This window comes from Pteropus medius, unplaced genomic scaffold (genome assembly GCF_902729225.1).
Source record: "Pteropus medius unplaced genomic scaffold, Ma_sr-lr_union100, whole genome shotgun sequence".
Taxonomy (NCBI): domain Eukaryota; kingdom Metazoa; phylum Chordata; class Mammalia; order Chiroptera; family Pteropodidae; genus Pteropus; species Pteropus medius.
In genome coordinates this window covers 641,007-661,191 of record NW_024350927.1, presented here as the reverse complement: position 1 = coordinate 661,191, position 20,185 = coordinate 641,007, and the positions used below count along the sequence as shown (strand labels likewise).

Here is a 20,185-nt window from a genome sequence, read left to right as displayed (position 1 = left end):
TTTACTCTGTAGAAAATATGAGGGTTAGTGTTAACCTGGCCTCGATTCGAATCATAATAAATCCTGAGTAAACGCCTTAAAAAAAATGCCTCCTGTTGCAGAATGCTTCCCATCTGATCTGAAGGAGCCAAAATCTTGGATCACACCTAGAAGCCTTTAAACCCAGGCCTGCCTGGACTCTTTCGGCCACTCAGTTTCCCTTCCCAAGCCTGGGGATGACGGAATATTAGGGCAATATCAACTTCCAAAAAACCCGAGTTATTAATGTCTTTCATACAAGTTGTCTTTTCTCTTCTAAACATATATATATATATATATATATTTTATCGTGGCAAAATACACATAACAAAATTTACCATCGTAACCTCTTTAAAGTATATAGTTCAGTGGCCCTGAGTACTTTCTCAATGCCGTGTCTGTTTTATCTGACTACAAAAGATACACAAATATTTATTGTCAACTATATAATTGGAAAAACACAAAAAAGCCCAAAGAAGACAGTAGAAATCACTCCCACTCAGAAATAATTGGTTATTGTTTTGATTATTTCCAGGCTCTTATTTATTATCCATAATTTTTAAAATAAAAAAAAAAATGGGTCTTACTCTGAACTCGCGGTGTAACTGACCTTTCCTCTTCGAAATATTGTTACTCTTTCGAGTTTAAAGAATACATCGCTGGGTTTCTCTTCACTGCGGTAAAATACGCACAACATAAAAGTTACCGTTTTAACCATTTTTAAATGTGCAGTTCAGAGGCGGTGAGCACATTCGCATTGTTGTGCAACCAGCACCATCGTCCATCTCCAGAAGTTTATTTTTCCAAACGGGAAGAAAGAAAGGCTATACTTATTAAACACCAACTCCCATTCTCTCTGCACCCCATCCCCATCCCAGCCCCTGGTAAGTGAAAGTTGACTTTAACTTTAGAAAACATCCCTTAACGAGGATAAGGGAGTTCTCCGCTTCATCAGCACAGATAATTGGGAATCTGCCTTAAGCGCAAAGACACATTGCTTTTCATTCATTCTGGAAAGTTCCGCAAACAGTGCAGAACCCAGCTCAGTGGGACGCTTTGGGGCAAAAGAATCAATAGCTTCTTTCTCGAAGAGAGTACCATTCCCTCCTCACTGCCACGGGGAAAGACAAAGAGAGAAACACTCTCTCTGTTCTCTATGAATCTCGTCCACCATCATGCTAAACTAATTACTTTTGGTGCTTTAACAAAAATACAGTTTGAGAAAGGGAGTGGCATAAAACATGTTAATGGTCGCGTTCCATTGCGAGTCTCAATTATGCAGTTGTGAGAATCTGGAGAAATGAGGAACTGAGTCACTGTAATTACGCAGTAATCATCTCTGCCAAGGTGTGCACACCCAGGACAGGGATGGATTTAAGGAGCCTCAAGGTTAAGGTGCACATGGGACAAACAGAAGGATTATGGAGGGTTGAAGGACCAGGGCTTGGGGTACAAAAAGAAGGGTTCCCCTTTCAGGAAGCTGGGAGGTGGGGACGGGGAGTGACCAGGCTAGTGAGTCAGCACGATTCGACAGACACAAGTTCCACCCTTTCTCCTCCGATGCCTATAAACCCCTACTCCCTGCAGGATGCTAGGGTCGTGGCTGTCAATGGGTTGGCACGTTTTCCTGCAAAGTCGAGGAGTGCACAGGTGAGCGACTCCGTAAGACGCTGGCAGACTGGCAGGAGCTCGTGCAGGGAATAAATGTAGCGTGATGGAGAGCGAGAGGTGGCACGTGCTTATCGTTCTCTTCTGGAGAAGGTGGCACTCAAGCTATGGTATGAAAGCTATGGTATGAAAGATGAAGGACTTGGCCTAAAGGGAGAGAGGGAGAAAAGAAAAGAGTCCACACGAGGAAGAACATTCTGGGAGGAGGCAACACAGGAGCAAAGGCCCCGTGTCCTACCCCAGAGGCCAGTGTGGCCAGGGAGGTGGTATGAGGCCAGGGCCTGCCAGGCCATGCAGGGCAATGTCAATTGTCACATTGTCAATTTTCAGCTAGGATAAGAAGTTTGGATTTTATTCTCAGCCCAATAAGAAGCCCTCAGAGGACTTTTTCTTTTAGAAGCATTTTAGATGTACAGAGAGTTCCAAGATTTCCCACACTGTTGTTAATATCTGATATTTAACATGGTACATTTGCCACAACTGAGGAGCCAGTGCTGATACACTATTATTAAGTGAAGTCCATACTTTATTCAGATTTCCTCAGTTTTTACCAGATGTCCTTTTTCTGTTCCAGGATTCTGTCCAAGATGATACATTACTTGTAGACATCACGTCCTGAGGCTCTTCTGGGTGGTGATGGTTTCCCAGACTGTCTTTGTTCTCGATGACCTTGACAGTTTGGAGGAGTACTGGTCAGGTATTTCACGCCGTCCTTCAGTTTGGTTTTGTCTGATGCTTTTCCATGGGTTATGGGTTACTCGACTAAGATATGGGAAGAAGGTCATGGAGGGAAAGGGCCATTCTCATCACATCATCTCAAGGGTACATGCTATCAACATGGCTTATCACTGTTGGCTTTGACCTTGATCACCTGGCTGCAGTAGCATTTGCCGGGCTTCTCTGCTGTAAAGTTACTCTCTTTCCTTCTTTCCATACTCTATCCTTTGGAAGGAGTCCCTGTGAGGCCACACCTAGGGAACAGGAAGCTATGCTCCACCTCCTTGATGGGGGAATGTCTCCACAAATTATCTGGAATTCTTCTGCATGGGAGATTTGTCTCTTCTTCTCCATTTACTTACTTAGTCAATTATCTATTTATATTAGTATAGACCCATAGATAATTACTTTATACTTTGGGTTACATTTCAATACTGCATTGTTTATTTTGTTGCCCAAATCATTCCAGCTTTGGCTACCGGGAGCTCTTTCAGTCAACGCTGATGTCCCTTTGAGATAACCCCATCGTTTTGTTTCTCGGGCATGTCCTTATTTTTTTGGCACTTATATTTTCCTTCCTTTGTCCTAAAATTTGTCCAAGAAGCTCTAGCTTTTTTAAATTAGAGAATGGTGTTAGGAACTCAAATCCAAGGACTGAGTCTTCAGAGGTTTTTAAACACAAGAGGGACATTATTGATCTCCAATTTAAATGTGTCTTTCTGGCTGCTATGGAGAGAATGTTTTGGTCGGTGGCCAGAGAAGAAACTGGGATGCCAGTGAGGAAGATATTGTGGTCATACAGGTGAGAGATGTGGGGACCCACTTGGACCCTCAGAGTTAACATGAAGATTACTTTAATTAAACTAAAGCCATTTGATATCAACAGATGCAGAAAGAAGCCTTCTTAGAGCTTCCTTTATCTCTCTAAAAGCAGAGACTTCTAGGAGTGAAACTATCATAAATTTCTGTTTCTGCAGGAGTTTTACGGCCATGAAAAAGATGGAAAAGACTACTTGCACCTGCATAAACAAACATCACAAATTTTCTTATCTCCCGTTTGTTCTCCTAGAAACCCATTTTTTCTTCCCATAAAGCCTTCTCTCTCCCCTCTCTTTCCCAGACTTCAGCCATTTAGTGAGCTGCTGCTTTGGGGAGCTCCTGTATCCATATGAATCAATGTTGCGTTTTTTTTTCTTCCTACTAATCTATCCAGTGTCCGTTTAATTTGCATGCCCCCAGATATTGAGTTAAGAGGTTTTTCCGCCCTGACAGAGGCAATAGCCTGAACTACACAAGGACACAAGGTCAGCTAGAAATGAGTCCTTATAATAGCAATACATCCATCAGATTGTTCCTCTGGTTAGCCCTCCTCGGCCCCCTGCCCAGCCTGACTCAACTCCCCACCCTCCAATGCATTTCTTTTCTCTTCACTATCCTGAATTGATTTCTATAGTTGACGACCGGGAACCCTACCTAATAGAGTTTAGCAACTTTACCCTTGACTTCTACAGTGGACTCCTAGAAGACAGAGTCTGGGCCTGGTTCATTTCACTGTCCCTCAGCTCTCGCACAGAGCCCAGCACTTGGACCATGCTTAGGAAATGCTTGTTGAGCCGGATTTGTGCAACTCAATGAACAAAACAGTTGGCTGCACAATGGAGCACCATCAACAGGGCTACAGGGGGCATCTTGGTAACCCACTTAAGAAAATAAACTGTAAGTTCTTTCCCCATGTTCATTTGCATGGATACAATTAGTGTGCTAATTAAAATTGAGTCTTATCTGTTTATTAAAGTAAGCCCAGCAGGACCTCCAGTTGGCAAGATTTTGTTGGCAGAAAGTTCAGGCTTCTCTGGGAGCAGAAAGGAAGCCATTTCCTTTCTCATCAAATGTTTACTAATTCAGGTGACTGCAGAATTTGGCTGACCCTCTGTTCAATGGGCTCACATTAGCAAGGCTGGCAGCCACGCATCAATCAACACCCATATTCCAACTAAAATGAGTGAGAATTTGTAACCTTTCTCCCAGCCTGCCCTGGCTAGAGTGTGCCTTACTCCAGAAAGGAAGAGTTTGTTGCTCAAATTAATAGTATAAACAAGATTTCAGAAGGGAAGCTTTAACCTACTTAAGAGAACACACTGTTTTCGAGCAATTAGTACCATTTGCACACAATGAATGAGCTAATTGCAGATAAGCCTTATTTCTGCTTTGAAGAGGCATCCAGCAGGACCTCTGCTTGGCAATACTTTGCCAACAGTTACTTAGGATAGTTAGCATCACCACATGTTCTTGAAAGGAATAATGTAGCAATTCACTGAAAGCAATCGCCTGTATTCGGATTTCTAAGTAATTCTCAGTAATTCTCATTAGGCCTTAATGTCAGCATCTATAAAATGGGGGTGATACCTATCTCCTAGCGTTATTGTGAAGAGTTAATGAGTGTGTTTATGCCCGTAAATGGCAACTAAATCCACCCTGGCCTTCCCCCAAATTTGATCAAATGAGGAGACAGATTCTAGGCTCCGCCGCTGATGAGGACTACCTGGCATCAGCCGACTTCTGATTCAGCACTCTACTCATGAAACGAGAACAGCATCGGCCTTGGATCTGGGCTCTGCTGCCAACTAGCTGGGCAACTTGGGGCCAAACCTCTCTGCTTCTGTCAAATGAGCCAGGTGAATTAGCTTTGTGGTTTTAAACTTTAAAAAAAAAATTTTTTTTAATTTTTTTAAAAAATTATTTCTTTGCTTGCTTATATTCTGTCCAGAAGGAAAAGCATTTCCTCTACCCTCTTAGGGGTATTGCAAAGGAGTGTGCAAATTAAAATTAACAAACGACATTAACAAAAGAAAAGACACAGAATTTTTATTGATCTACGTGTGTGTGTGCTGAAGTTCACAGAAAAAAAACCTGAAATACAAAGAAGCAGTTCGACTCAGGGGCGTATATTCCTTTAACAAAAGAAAGAGGGTTTGGGCCTCTAGGGACAATAAATTGTTGAGAGTGACAAGGAAGTACAGGGGGAAACTAATAGGAGATACAGGCTATTTTAATAAGATCTGTTTATGCAAATTCATCTTGGTGGTCGTTCCTTGTCTTCGATGACATGAGCTGCTCTTCTCTCCCGGGTACTGGAATATCACAGAAGTGCTGCTATGTTCTTTTCCTCGCATAAAATAGGGGGACATGATGGAGAGGGTTTTCGTCTGTGTTCCCAAAAAGCTAACTCTGAGAAAAGGATCTGATCACGAATAGTTCATCAAAGAGGTGATTCTAGGAAATATGGCTGGGAAGTGTGAAGCGAGACGAGGAAGGAAAGAAAATCAGGGGCTCACCCTGTTGGAAAACCCAGGGAACCCTCCAGAGCATGCCGCAGCATCACCTCACCTGGAGGGAGGGGGGACTGGGGTATTTATTCACCAACTGCCATCAGTCATCATGGGAACGCTGCTTTTAGAGGAGAGGGGACCCGGAGAAAGCCCTCCAACTGTCGAAGGTGATGGCAGATGGAAGTCAAACCAGCACACAGTGAAATGGATAAAACTTAGGGGCTATATGCAGAGGGGTCATGGTGTCCCTGCACGGAGCAGGGAGCGGGTAACTCGCAGTGGTTTTCAACCACTAATTTGATTGGCATTCTTACTTGCCGGGGGTGCGGCGAGAGGAAGGAGCATTGAGGGCGAGCCGTGAGACTATGACTTTTTCTTCTCTCTTTTTCTTTTGAAGTAACTTCAAATTTACAGAAAGTCACAAGAGTAACACAACAATTTTTTTTCTGAATTCTTTTTCAAGAATAACTTGGTGACAGAGTGCTTCCTCATTCCCACATCCTTTAGTATTTATTTATTCCCCCCAAACAAGGACGTTCTCCCACATAACCACAACACAACCGTCAAAATCAGGAAATTCATAATGATACGCTAAACCATCTAATCCACAGAGCCCTGGTTTTCTCGATAATGTTCTCTACAGCAACGTGTTCTAATCGGGACACTTACACCTCACGAAATCCCTCTTCAGTCTCCTCCAGTCTGGAATCGTCCCTCTGACTTTCACAACCTTGACACGCTTGACAATTTCAAGTCAGTTACTTCGTAGAATGTCCCTCCGTTTGGGTTTTTCCTATGCGTCCTCGTAATTTCCATTCGAGTCATGCAGTTTGGCAGGAATATCTCACAGAAGTGCTGCTGTGTCCTTCTCGTCGCATCCTATCAGGTGGCACATAATTTCGATTTGTCCCATTACTGGTGATCTGATCACTTGATGAAGGTGATGGCTGCCAGGTTTCTCCATGTAAAGTTACTCTTTTCCCCTTTGTAATTAATACGTCTGTTGTGGAGATGTATTTTGGAGGGACAACGTAAATATCCTGTTCCTCATCAAACTTTCACCCGCTACTTCTAGCATCCATTGATATTTGGGGCAGAATTAGTTATTACAGTGATGGTTGCCAAATGATGATTTTCTAATTCCGTTATTCCTTCTACATTTATTAGTTGGATTTCTACTCTAAGACTTTTCTCTTTTCCCCATTTATCCATTCATTTATTTACATCCCTGTAGACTCGGAGATTTCTACTTTATTCAATAGATTATAATCTGTTACTAACATCATTTATTTTGATGCTCAAATTTTCCCAGATCTGGCCGGTGGGAACCCCTTCAAGCTGGTTTCTGTGTCCTTTTTAATATTTTCTCATCATACTTTGAGCATTTTCTTTACTTTCGAGCATTTTCCTAACTTTCCTTACTTTCTAATAACAAGATGTTCTAGCTTATCTTCTATTTTCTCTGTCCCAGGCTTGAAATCGGCCATTTCTCCAAAGAATCTTCATTCTGTTTGGGTGTTAACGTGTTCACTGCCTTGGGGCATTGGTGCTTCTAGGCCCTCTCAGTGACTACATGCATTTATTTTTGGATTTATTTCTATATCTATCTCTATAGATCGAAACCATGAGTTCACACTAATACCTCCAATCCCAATCCAATACCACAGAGTTTATTTCTGTTTGTCTCCCTTTCCATATTTGTAACACCTCAGACAATGAGAAACCCGGCTCCCATCCTCTTCGATATATTTAATCATTAGACCAATTCCCCTGTATGTAACAATCTCCCATTGCCCAGGCATGCAGTCACCTCTTCATCCTGCAAGGGCTCTGTTACCCTCATGCCAAGCCTCCCGACCACTGCTCCCCCATGCAAACACCCTCTTCTCTCTGCTCAGGCTCCAACATCTCCCACCAGCTGCCAGACCACAAACCCCCGACCGCCATCGCAGACATCTACCTTGCATATCCCAACATGATGGCTTTGGACTACACTATTCAAGAAGACAGACAGAAAAGAAGGAAGGTGTGAGCTAGAATTCTAATTCTGACAATGCACACTGTCCTAGAATAGTTTCTTTAGAAGTAGCACCTAAGAGCAGAATTCTTATGTCTGTGATTTATTGAGGAAATGCTCTCAGGAGAAAGTAAGGGGCTAAGAGAAGCCGGGGGAATGAAAGAAGAGGAAACACACAAGAGAAGAGAAAGCGGCAGTTTGATCCATTCATAGAAACAGCAGGGGACCTGGGGATGGGCAACTGAATCGGAAAATGGATTTCAGGGGATCTGGGTGGGGCACCAAGGCCTCTGCTACACACCCATCTTCACTTATTCTAAAGAGAACAAAGATTTCTATTATGTACACACTAGGAGAGTGTGTCAGTGTTTCAAAATTTTCTCTAGAGGGTCAGATCGTAAACATTTTAGGTTCTGAAGCCGGCATAGACAATATGTAAGTGCATGGGTGTGGTTGTATTTAGGTAAAACTGTATTTAGAAAAAAGGGCGGTGGGGAGGGGAGCAGGCAGAGGGCCATAGTTTGTGGATCCCCGCAGCCTCTCTTGCCAGCTTATGAGTCCAAACAAATCCAGTCACTTCGCGGTGACCTAATGATGAATGTTCTCTCCAAAACACCAACATGAGGCTGTCCCAGCCCACCCCATTGCTTTTCAAGGCCTGAGCAGGACCACCAGAGAGTGATTCAAGGAAATGAGATCAAGAGCTCTATTATTTCCCCCTAGTTTGGGACCTAGAATTGAATTAAGGAGCGAATTGGTCAGGCAAGGGCCCAAACTCTCTAAGGGGCTTGAACACATCACTAGAATGGTAAGATGATGGAAAAAGTTAAACTGAGTGGCTTAAGAAGATGACAACATCACATTCAAAAGAATGAATTGGACCCCCGCCTCACGCCATATACTAAAATAGACACGAAATGGATCAAGGATTAAATGTAAGAACTTAAACTACAAAAGTCTCCTATGAAAACATAGGTGTAAATCTCTGTGCCCTTGGATCAAGCAATGGTCTCTTACATGTGGCACCTAAAACACAAGCACTCAAAAGAAAGAAATTGGAATTCATCAGAATTTAACACTTGTGTGTGTCTAGCAACACTGTGACGGTTAAGCTTAAGCGTCAACATGGCTAAACTATAGCATTCAGTTATTTAAGCAAGTACGTTAGTCTGAATGTTGCTGTGAAGGTATTTTGTAGATGCCGTTGACTTTAAGTTAAGGAGATTACCTTCCAGAATTTGGTTGGGCCTCACCTAATCAGGTGAAAGCTTTAAGAACAAAATCTATGATTTCTGGGAAAGAAAGAAATTCCACCTCAAGACTACATCACCCATCCTGAGTTTCCAGCCTGCAGACCTGTCCTATGTTTTTCAGACTTTCCACTCCCCACACTGCATGAGCCAATTACTTAAAAATAAATCTCTTAGTCCTTGTATCTCTTCTGTTCTTCTGGAGGACCCTAGCTGATACAGACACTATCAGGAATGTGCAAAAACAATTCATGGAATGGGACTAAATCATATATCTGATGAGGACCTAGTATCGAGAACACATAAAGAACTCTTATACCTCAACAATAAAAAGACAAATAACCAAACTTTAAAATGGGCAAAGGGTTTAAATAGACATTTCTCCAAAGAAGATATACAAATCGCCAACAAGCACATGAAAAGATGCTCAGCATCGTTCATCATTAAAGAAATGGATATTCTTTTGGGGAAAGTTTACTGAGTGTCTTGGATCAGTGGGTTTATAGTTTTCATCAAATATAAAAGTGTTTTGGCTATTATTTCTTTAAATTTTTTCTATTCTCCTTTTTATAGGTCGCATATGTTAGATCACTTGATACGTTCTAACATATCACTTGATATGTTAGATCACTTGATACGAAATAAACAGGTCACTAATGTTCTGTTTATTTTCCTGTTTTTTTTTTCCCTCTGTGAACTTTGCTATGGAAAGCTTCAAATGCTCTGTTTTCAAATTCATGGATATTTTCTTCTGTCGTATCTAACCTCCTTTTCATTTCATCCAGTGTTATTTTTCATTTCAGATATTGTGAGTCTCAACTCATTGATTTTCCTTCTCTCGGGGGCCAGTCCATGCTGTCTGCTGCCACCATCTGAAAACCATTGCTTTATATAGTTTATCTGATTTTCTAGTTGTTTAAGATGGAAGGGTAAGTCTGTCTCTCGGTCTCTCCATCATGGCCAGAAGCGGAATTCAAACACCACTTTAAAACCACCACAATAAGCTATTTAAGTTGGCAGAGGAAAACCCAAGAAGCATATTCTGGCAAATGAGTTGACCACTAAACAAATTCTAAGGAGGTGGTTTCTGTTCACTGCAGGACTTCTGCTTTGTTGAAAGAGGCTTGCAAATTCGAGGCCCGAGTAGATTGTTCAGAGCAAGACTCAGTGCCACTACCGGAAATCTTCCTCTGTCTACTCCCATACTTCAGCTTCTCTTTGAAAGAAAGTGTAAAGAGATACTTAAATAATTGCATTTAAAGAGGCACCAAACTATTAGCCTGCCCAGGACATATGTTTCCATCTGCCCTGTCAGGAACAACAGGGTCTGGGAAGACTGGTTTCTAGGTAATCAGAAATGAGAATTCTCATGTGGCAGTAAACTTTCTTGCATGCCGATCCGATCACGTCACTGATAACTGTGGCCATTTTCAGGGTATAGTTCAGGCTTTTGCATGGCCTACAGTGAATGCCCTTTGAAATCTGGCATACCTGTGGCACACCAACCCTCCCATGCCCTCTCACTTACCACTTGCATGACTTCTTCCCCATTTAATCTAAGTTACCTTCTCCTTTTTTATAGCTGCCCAAAATGAAAGTAATGCTCACCTCCTTGTCATTAAAACGGGAGCGTAGGGGTGGGAAGAGGGGGAGATTAGAGTTCACAAGATTGGTGTTGCAAGAGGGACTGCTGGCAGTCACAATTCAGGTGTTCTAGATCAGCTGACCTGGCCCTGCGGGGCTCACCCCCTGCTATTGCCTTGAGTTGGGCCAAGCTACCTGGACCCTTGACCCAAAAATCCTACCAGAAGATAGATCAGAAGTTAAGTCTCAGCCAGATGATAATATGGACCTCGATCCTCCAAACACTTAACTCCTACATCAGCACAGTACCAGCCAAGTCAGAATACTCTGGATTCAAATCTTGGCTTCCCCACTTACCAGCTTTCTGTCCCTCCTTCCCTTCCTTCCTCTCGCTCTCCCTCACCCCTCTCCTTCTTTCTCTCTCTCCCTCTCTGACTTAGAGATTTGCCTTGATCATCAATGGAGATGACCTCAGCCCCTCTTACATAGCCGATGTAGGATTAAATGAGATAGTGGTGTGAAGCACTCAGCCCAGTGTCTGGCACATAAAAAAACACTTAATACTAGCTGTTGTAGAAATAGAAACAGCCAGTCCACACGGGTTACTAGGCTGATGTGTTTTATTGCTGATGTGCCCAACAAATCTCAGCAAGATCTTCTGTCTTCAGCCTCTCTCTGCACAGTTTCTATAATCAGACAAACAAAATTCAAGTTTCCCTTTCTACCTAGAACATGAATTAGTTCCTACATGGATTTCGTGACATGAGACATTTTCTCTGATCAAGTAAAAGAAGGGAACTCATCTGGCTGACTGGTTTGTTGGCTGTTTTCTTCAAGTAGCTCTTGCAAAGAAGGAGAGGGGAAAATCTATATCTGAACTGACTTCTGTATATTGTAGCCAACTGGGATGCTGGCCAAATTTTCTGGGCTACGAATGAAAAAGGATTCTTTTTTTCTCTTGTCTGCAGGAATCAGTCTGCCTTCAGGCCTATGTGTATAATAAGGGTTACAACTGGGTCCTACACTTTGTTGGTTTGGGGGTATCTCTGTCATCATTCCAAATCTTGTTCTCAGTGCTGTTAACATTGATGTCTGTGTAAATGAAGATTTGTTTTATGGTTCTTGTTGAGATGACCATTTCAGTTGACAGCTACCCCTCACCACTGGCTGGTCTGGGTTTGTGATATGTCCCCCATCCAAAAAAAAAGGCAAGAAGGTAAATGATGGGGTCCACTGGTGGTTTCACAGTTCCTGGCCAAAAAAAAAAAAAAAAAAAAGCTGAATGTTTATACTTGGTTTCTCCTTGTGGCCTTGGTCATACCTAGAATTTAAAAATATTTATTGTTTATTTATTTATTTATTTATTTATTTATTTATTTATTTATTTATTTTAACACCTGCAGCACCTGGTCTTCCTAGGTGGTCTCCCATCCAAGCACTAACCAGGCCCAATCCTGCTTACCTTCTGAGATCAGATGAGATCGGGCACATTCAGGGTGGCATGGCTGTAGTAAAAAAGATTTTTGAAAGTTAGAGACGAGAGAGTGAAAAGTAATTATTATTCACTCTCCCATTGGCGAGGACATGTTATGGATGGTTAAGGGACTGGTGCACATATAAACCTCTCTGCCCTTTTTTTGGTCAGTTGCCCACTTGGCCACTTTGGGGCTGGGATTAGAACCATTGTGTGACCAAGGTATGGATGTGCCTGGCGAAACGCAAAAACTTACCTGCTTAGACGTGTATCAGAAACTCTAAAAAAGTATGTCACACTTGTTTCTGTATTTGCTGAGTAGAGCTTTTATCACATTAAAAGGCTACACACTTCTTCAGTTTGTAGAGAATTTAGTAAGCAAGACCCCTCTCAAAATCATAATACCCAATCTCATTTAGCATGACTCCTGGGCACAGAACTCAGCTTGAGCTATGAGTTAAAGAATATGCACACAATTTGTTTGCTTATGGAGCTCAGCTTCCATCCCCCTGCCTCTGGTCCATGCCATTGGTACAGAAATGGTGCAAATTCAATTCCACACATGCTGCCTAAGAGCCTCTCACTGCTGGTGCTGGGTGGGCAGCATGTGTGTGTGCACGCACGTGCATGAGGATGAGATACAGGAATAATAAATAAAATACGGCAACTTCCCTCCAAAATTTATCTCTAGAGACCACTAGGTGCCTTTAAGATCCTCAAGGCTGAGGCAACCGACACATTCATATCGGATTCCTCCCTGGCTACCCCAGAGAACTTAGTGTCACCTGATGGAAGCAAAGAGGCATGGAAGAAAGAGGACACATAGTTTTAGGGCCTATTTGAGATGTCATCCACACCTTCCGCCTCCCTCTCTACCACTTTCCTATGTCACCAGAGTAGTCAACACATCACCTTCAATCCCCAAAGGTACGGCAGCCAGGCAGCCCGAAGGTCAACACTAATGAAAGATGCTATCTGGAAAATAAATGTCAAGCCAAACTGACATAATTAGCTGTATCTGTGGTCCTTGAGGTTTGGCAAGTGAGGATGGGGTGGGAGGAGAGTTGGGGAGGGGGGCATGCTCTTCTAAAGCTTCTGGAACATAGAGAGCAATTTGGATAGCCTACAGTTAGTGATAGCAACTTTCTGAGTGACTACCTAATTAGTGCCTGCCCAGCTTCCATGAAAGGCAGCATACAGCAAATAAATAAGGACGCTTGGCTTCCCCTTAGCTCCAGCCTTGGACTTGCAGGATGTCGACAGCTTTAGATTCAGCCTTCATTGCCACTATTCCAATGCCAGAGGGTGTTTTTCCCCCAAAAAAGTGTCATTTGCATCATAGCTTAATAATGTTGTTGACATCGCAAATACCCCCAGAGCCACTTAAGTCATTAGTTTTCTGAGGTTGATGGGAAAACATGAAAGATGTATGTGGTAACAAATGTCCTTTTTATTTGGTTTTTACCATCCCAGCGAGCCAAGTTTACTTCTGAATGATGTTGAGCAAGGAGATTCACCCAAACTAGCCTTGATTTCCTCATCTATAAAAGAGAGTTAATCAAGACAAGTAATAACAAGTGTTGGAAAGGTTGTGGAGAAAAAGGAAACTTCATGCATGGCCGGTGGGAATGTAAATCAGTGCAGATTAAGGGATTTATCCAAGGTATCGCACCCAGCCACCGTGGAACACAGTATGGAGTTTTCTCAAAAAATTAAGACTAGAGCTACCATATGACACAGCAATTCCTCTTCTGGATATCTAACCCCCAAATTTGAAAACATTTATTCATAAAGATATATGCACTCCGATGTTCATCGCAGCATTATTCACAGTGGTCAAGACATGGAGACAACTGAAGTGTCCTCTGATAGATGATTGGATAAAGAAGATGTGGTACATATATGCAATGGAATACTACTCAGCCTTAAGGAAAGGTGAAATACTGCCCTTAGTGACCACAGGGATGGATCTTGAGAATATCATGGTAAGTAAAGTAATTCAGACCAGAAGAGTCAAGAACCATATGATTTCACTCATATATGGGATATAAAACAGAAAGTAACAAACAAATAAGACAAACAAATAAACAAAAAAACTCAGAGACACAGACAAAGGTATGGTGGTTACCAGCTTGGGGGAGGTAGAAGAGGGTAAAGGAGGTCAAGTACATGGTCATGGAAGGAGACTTGATTTTGGGTGGTGCACACACAATGCAATATACAGATGATGCATTATAGAATTGTACACTTGAGATTTATATAGTCTTATTAACGATGTCATGCCAATAAATTTAATAAAATTTTTTAAAAAGAAGGTTAATAACACACACATCCTAAAGAATCATTGTGAGAATTATGACAAGGGTTAGCTTAGCAGATGCTCAAGAAATGGTACAGTAACAAAGGTGGTAATGATGATACTGCTCATGATGGTAATGATGCTGAAGATGATGATGGTGATGTTGATGATAAATTTACTTCCCCCTCAGTGATCTTGTTTCCCGGAGTGGGAAGAACTCAAAAACGTAACCAAAAAAAAGGGGCTGTTGGTTAATGAGCTCATGCGCTGATGTTCATTGTATGACAAGATGTAATAATGATAATTACCATGTGTAGAGAATACATTTTCAAAATACTTTTACATAAGTTATCTCATTTGCACCATTCAACTACTCTATGAGAAAGTTACTATTATTATCCGCAGTTTACAGCTGGAAAAAAAGTGAGACTCAAAAGATTAAGAACCTTGCTTAAGCTCCCATAGTCAGTAAGTCTTGAACTTGAGTCTTGAGATTGCAAATCTGATGTTCTTCCGGTGTCACATATATTAACTTCTAAGCATTTCGGAGAGTGTGGAGAGAAGCTTGATCAAAGTGGTTCTACCACATGAATTTTATCAATGAAGGGACTCCAGAGACAGACCCCTGAGACAGGAAGAGGGCAGACCTCAATGGAACGACATCTAATGCTCACTGCATCAGCCTACGGGAGAGATGGGATGTTGATATGAGCTCAGCGAAGAGCCAGAATTCCAAAATACATTTTTAAAAGTTGTTTTTTGTTATCTCTTGCTGCATAAAGAGCCACTCTAAAATTTAATAGCTCAAAATAACAGCCATTCTCACGATTCTGGGAGTTAAGAGGACACAGACAGGTCTTCTACTCTATGAGATGTCAACTGGGCTGCAGTCATCTGGGGGGAAAACTAAGCAGGAATGTCCAAAATGGCTCACCCTATGCCTGGCCGTTGCAATTAGCGATTGGCTTAGCTATTCACTGAGATCTCAGCTGGAAAACCTCGGTTTTCCTCCACGTGGTGTCTCCACGTGGCTTGGGCTTCTCACAGCTGGGCAGCTGGATTCTGAAAGGGAGGATCTCAAAGGCGAGCACTACAAAGAGAGGAAAGAGAAGCTTCCAGTGTTCTTACAACTTGGGCTCAGAAGTCCCAGAACATTATGTCTACTATATTCTATTGATCAGAGCAGTCACAGGGCCAGCCCACATTCAAAGAGGAAGGAAATAAGCTTCAGCTCTTAATGTGAGAAGAGTCATGTGCACATGGGGGGTGGGGGTGGAACTAGCCATCTTTGAGACTAGAAGCTGAGTTGTACCGTTTTAAAGCATGAATTACACTGAACTTGGATTTCTGTAGTGTTATCTCATTAGAGTAATAAAAATAATACTAGCTGCAATGTATTGAGTGAATGCTATGGCCTGGTGATTTACATATGTCATCTCTATTCTCACCACAGGTAGGGATTATAGAGATTAAGGGATTTATCCAAGGTATCACACCCAGACACAATATTTAGAAGAAGGACAAGGGCCATCTCTTGTCTGGGTGTCCTTTCTAGAAGAGAGAAAACATTTCCTGGCAGCCCCCTCCCATCCCCGACAAGTTTCTTCTTACTGTTTCTTGGCCAAGAGTGAATTGTATATCCATCAATTCCTAAGCAAGTCACTAGTGAAAGGACAGGAGTTATCATGAATGCCATAAGCAGGTGCTTCTCCACTCAAAAATTGACACTTGCGCATTTCTCTAGGGGTGGCCATTCTGGGAGTCTTGATGATCCCACCCCACGCCTAACTCTCTTGAGGGCTAAAGGAGTTGATCTCTCAGCTTAGATAATCTCTTGGGCAGTGGTGGAGAAATAGATGCTGGGAAGTCCACCACAAAGATCACTCTGACTAGAAAGAGGCAAAACCAGGACCAAAACCCTACCTCTTTCTATTCAAGCCCATGCCCCTTCTTTCACTTTCTACCTGATCTCAGAACAGATGTGATAAGAAAGGATGCTCCAGCTTCTTGTCTTTGCTGTCGATGCTGATGACTTGGTAATTTCCATCAGTCACATGAATGGGATGTGTTCCCTGTACCTTTGTCTCCAAAATGCCTTTCCACCGTAATGGGTAATTGAGAGCAACACTCATAGCACAGACTCCCAAGAGGCTAAGAGAAACTACTCTCCTGCTAGCGTGGGCTTTGTATGAGTTTGGACTACATAGAGAAAGGTGAATTCTAATGGGCACGTAGAACTCCAAATCACTCTGCCCAGCCACCAAAATCTGGCCCATCAATGGCTTTTCTCTGACCAATAGTACATAATTTGTGGAAGGATATACCTCTTCTCTCCATCGAACCAAATACAGACCTTCAAATTGTAGCTCTTAAGGGAGAAGTCTCAGATTTAGTCAGGAGCAGTAGATAATCAAATAGCTGAACTCTGTGAGCTGTAACATCCAAGCTGGCTTCTTCATGCACACGGCTGGCACATCATGCTCTTCTACATGACCTCTCTCTCCAGCAGAATAGTTGGATACATTACATGGCTACTCAGGGCTCACAAGAGCATAAAATGGAAGCTTCCTGGCCTTCATTTCTGCTGCATTCTATTGGCTCCAGTCCAACATGGGATGAGATTACACAAGTATGTAAATCTAGGGAGCGGTGGTTCATGGTGGCCATCTTCAAAGATTGTTGAACACACACACACAAATAGTAAGCATTTACAGATGTTCAAACTAACATATTGAATCCAGATTCTGTGGTATTGAATCCAGATTCTGTGGTAAGTTCACCCTGCTGCAACTATCCAAGGGTCCCCGACCTCTGGGCAACGGACTGGTACCAGTCCGTACCTGTTAGGAACTGGGCCACACAGCAAGAGGTGAGTGACAGGCAAGCAAGCAAAGCTTCATCTGTATTTGCAGCCGCTCCCCAGCACTAGCATCACCACCTCAGCTCCAACATCAGGCATTAGATTCTCATAAGAGCACCCAGGTGCCAAAAAGTTTGGGGACCACTGCAACTATTCATGATTAAATGAGAAATGTGATTTAAAATTACGTTTTCCCTCCCTGGTTTAATGCCTTCAGAGTCTATGCCCACTCATCTCCTCATTTTCTGCTAATACGAATTAACAAAAAAAATGCCATTCTTTAGGTGCATGAGATGCTTGGATCCAACTTTAATCACAGCTCTCACAGCTGGGGTGTGATGAAGGTGGTCAAGAGGAAACATGGCTTCCGCTTGTAAGATTATTCAAGGATGTCCAAACAAGGCAGGATTCGCTGTCAGGGGATACTCAGGATTGATGGCACATCAGTCCTTAAAAACCACCAAAAAAATCTCAATTCAAAGACTCAGAGTCCCACTCTTTTAAGCATGCCCTAGCTCTCTCTTAAGAGACCTATTGAGGCTGTAAATTTAACCTACGTTGTAGTTTAGCAACCTGCCGTTTCAAGCGATGCAACTGATTTTCAGCTATGTTAAACCTGTGGCTAACAAAGAAGAGAAATTGCTTTTAAGGCAGCCATAGAAGGGCCTGGTCTTCTTGCCAGATTTGAGATGTGAATGCAGAACCTTAAGCTTGATATTTTCTTTCTTTAAACTCTACAGTACAGTTAGAAGTAGTTTACACACCACACACTGCTTATATTCCTATTCTTGCTCTAATAGATTAGCACAGCAAACTGTTGGCCTGCAAAGACTTGCTTTTAATATACCATTCACTCTAGGCCATATCCTCTCTGCCAGTGGGATCTTCACTGCCTTCAAATATAACCTAGTCAGGTAACCAACCACAGATTTCCACTTCCTTGAAAATCTATAGTCAACAACCTGTTAAGATTCAGTTACAGATAATAGAAATCACTCCTACTAAGGTAGGCAGAAGGGGATCTAACATTAAGTATTAGGAGGCTTGTGGATCACTGAAGAAGCAAGAGAAGTAGACTCTGAGCTCAGCTCAGAGAGAAAACCTCTGGTCTCCAGAAACCTTCTGTCTTTGCAGTGATCAGAAAGCTTCCTTTCCATTGCCAAGGAAACCAACAATTCAGGAACCTGCTTAGCTACACGGTCTCTTCATGACTCATGTTAGCAAAAGGGGATGCCTCGTGCCCTACCTCTTTCCCTTACTATATCAGTTCCAAATCCAAGACTTGCACAGGAGATTTTGATTGATGGAACCTAAATCACATCTGAAACACTGGCTGCAATGGAGTATAGGAAATTAATTTTTATTTTTTCAGCCTTCATAGTACAGGAAAGCACACTAGACAGAAGTTGGAATAGATGTTGAACAAGCAAATCCATAGTATCTAGCACATGACCAATTCCTTCAGATCTGAGTAATTATTTTCCTGAAAGCCTTGCTCAGAAATATACTTTTGACCGATTGAGGAAATTTTACCTCTATTTTCATCTAGTTCCACCAAAGACTTAGCAAGAACTCTTTCAGTGCTGGGCCACATGTAAGAATTATAGATGTGGAGATGAATAAAGCTAGGTTTCAGTCCTCTCAGAGCTCATGGTATACAGAAGAACACAAATAGAAAATAAGACAGATAAGACATAGAGCAGAGGCAGTAGTAATGAATTGGATTCCATATTGCGTAGTATATGACGTACTACAGTTTTATATCTCTATAAATCAGATGACCTTTTTCAAGTCTCTACCTTCCTGGGAAGGTAGGAAATATATCTCAATCATTATTGAGAACCCTCTGTATGTTAGTCAAGGTCTCAAGATATGAACAGCCCACAACATTGGGGGTAGGTAACCAGTTGCAAATTCCTGTCGAAGCCCATACCATCTTTTAAAGTCAGGTGGCTGCACTGTTTTCAGACCAAACCTGGACACGGTGGCCTTGATGAAGCAGATAAGACCGATGCCCCATCCTTGCGGTCATTCTCTTAATGTCTTCCATCTAGGTGGGGTGACTGAAAGAGCTTGGGGTTCTGCTTCTCACTACTGGGATATCATAACAACTTCTGTGCCCTTCCCAGACCTAAGGGAAGTTTTTCAAACCTTCTCCTACCTTCTCTAAGATCCACCAATCCCTTTCCCTTGATAATATCCCCACAATGGGGTATTAGAAATATAATGCACCCAACTTGGTTTTTTGAGGCCAGAATAACCCTGATACAAAACTCAAGATAGGAAATTTTAAACCAATCTCACATCTATGAATATTGCAAAAATTCTTTAAAAATATTGGCAAATGGAAGCTAGCAGTATATTTAAAATAGTAATATGCCATGACTATTAGGCTTTATCCATGGAATGTAAAGACAATAATAATAGCTGACCTTCATCAAGGGTTCACTACATGCTAGACACTGTTCTAAATTCCTCTTTAATATCTAGAATCAATGAGAATATACTCGTATGTTCGCAGTTTAGAAAATGAGGGAAATTAAAATACAAAGAAGTTCAGTAACTTGTCCTTGGCCTCAGTGAGGTATTTCCACATCAGAAAATCTATTGAGTAATTTATCAAAGTAACTGTTTAAGAAAAGTAATTATTTCTCATCCCAACAGATGCATAAAATCATCTGAAAATAATTAAAACTCATTCATAGTCATTGTATTTCTGACTTCTGAGAATCCACAAAAGCAATGAAAACACTGGCAAAAATTATCCAAATAAACTTTTTCAGAATTATAAAGTAACCAAAGGCTAACAATAATCCTAAATGCATTTATTCAAGAATAAGAGCTGAATCTTGGAAAGACCACTGAGGTTTGTGGCCATTTTAACTTTCTCTATTTCCATTTTTTTTCTCTCTAGCTCCATGTCTTAAAAAATCAGCAGACACAGACCAATTGTAGCCATGAAAATCAGT

The 20,185-nt window shown here is 41.9% G+C and overlaps 1 pseudogene; it reads right to left on the bottom strand.

Annotated features, from left to right (window-relative positions):
• Window positions 1-11,977: 11,977 nt before the first annotated feature.
• On the bottom strand, window positions 11,978-12,096 carry LOC120585970 (uncharacterized; annotated as a pseudogene).
• Between the last annotated feature and the right edge of the window lie 8,089 nt (window positions 12,097-20,185).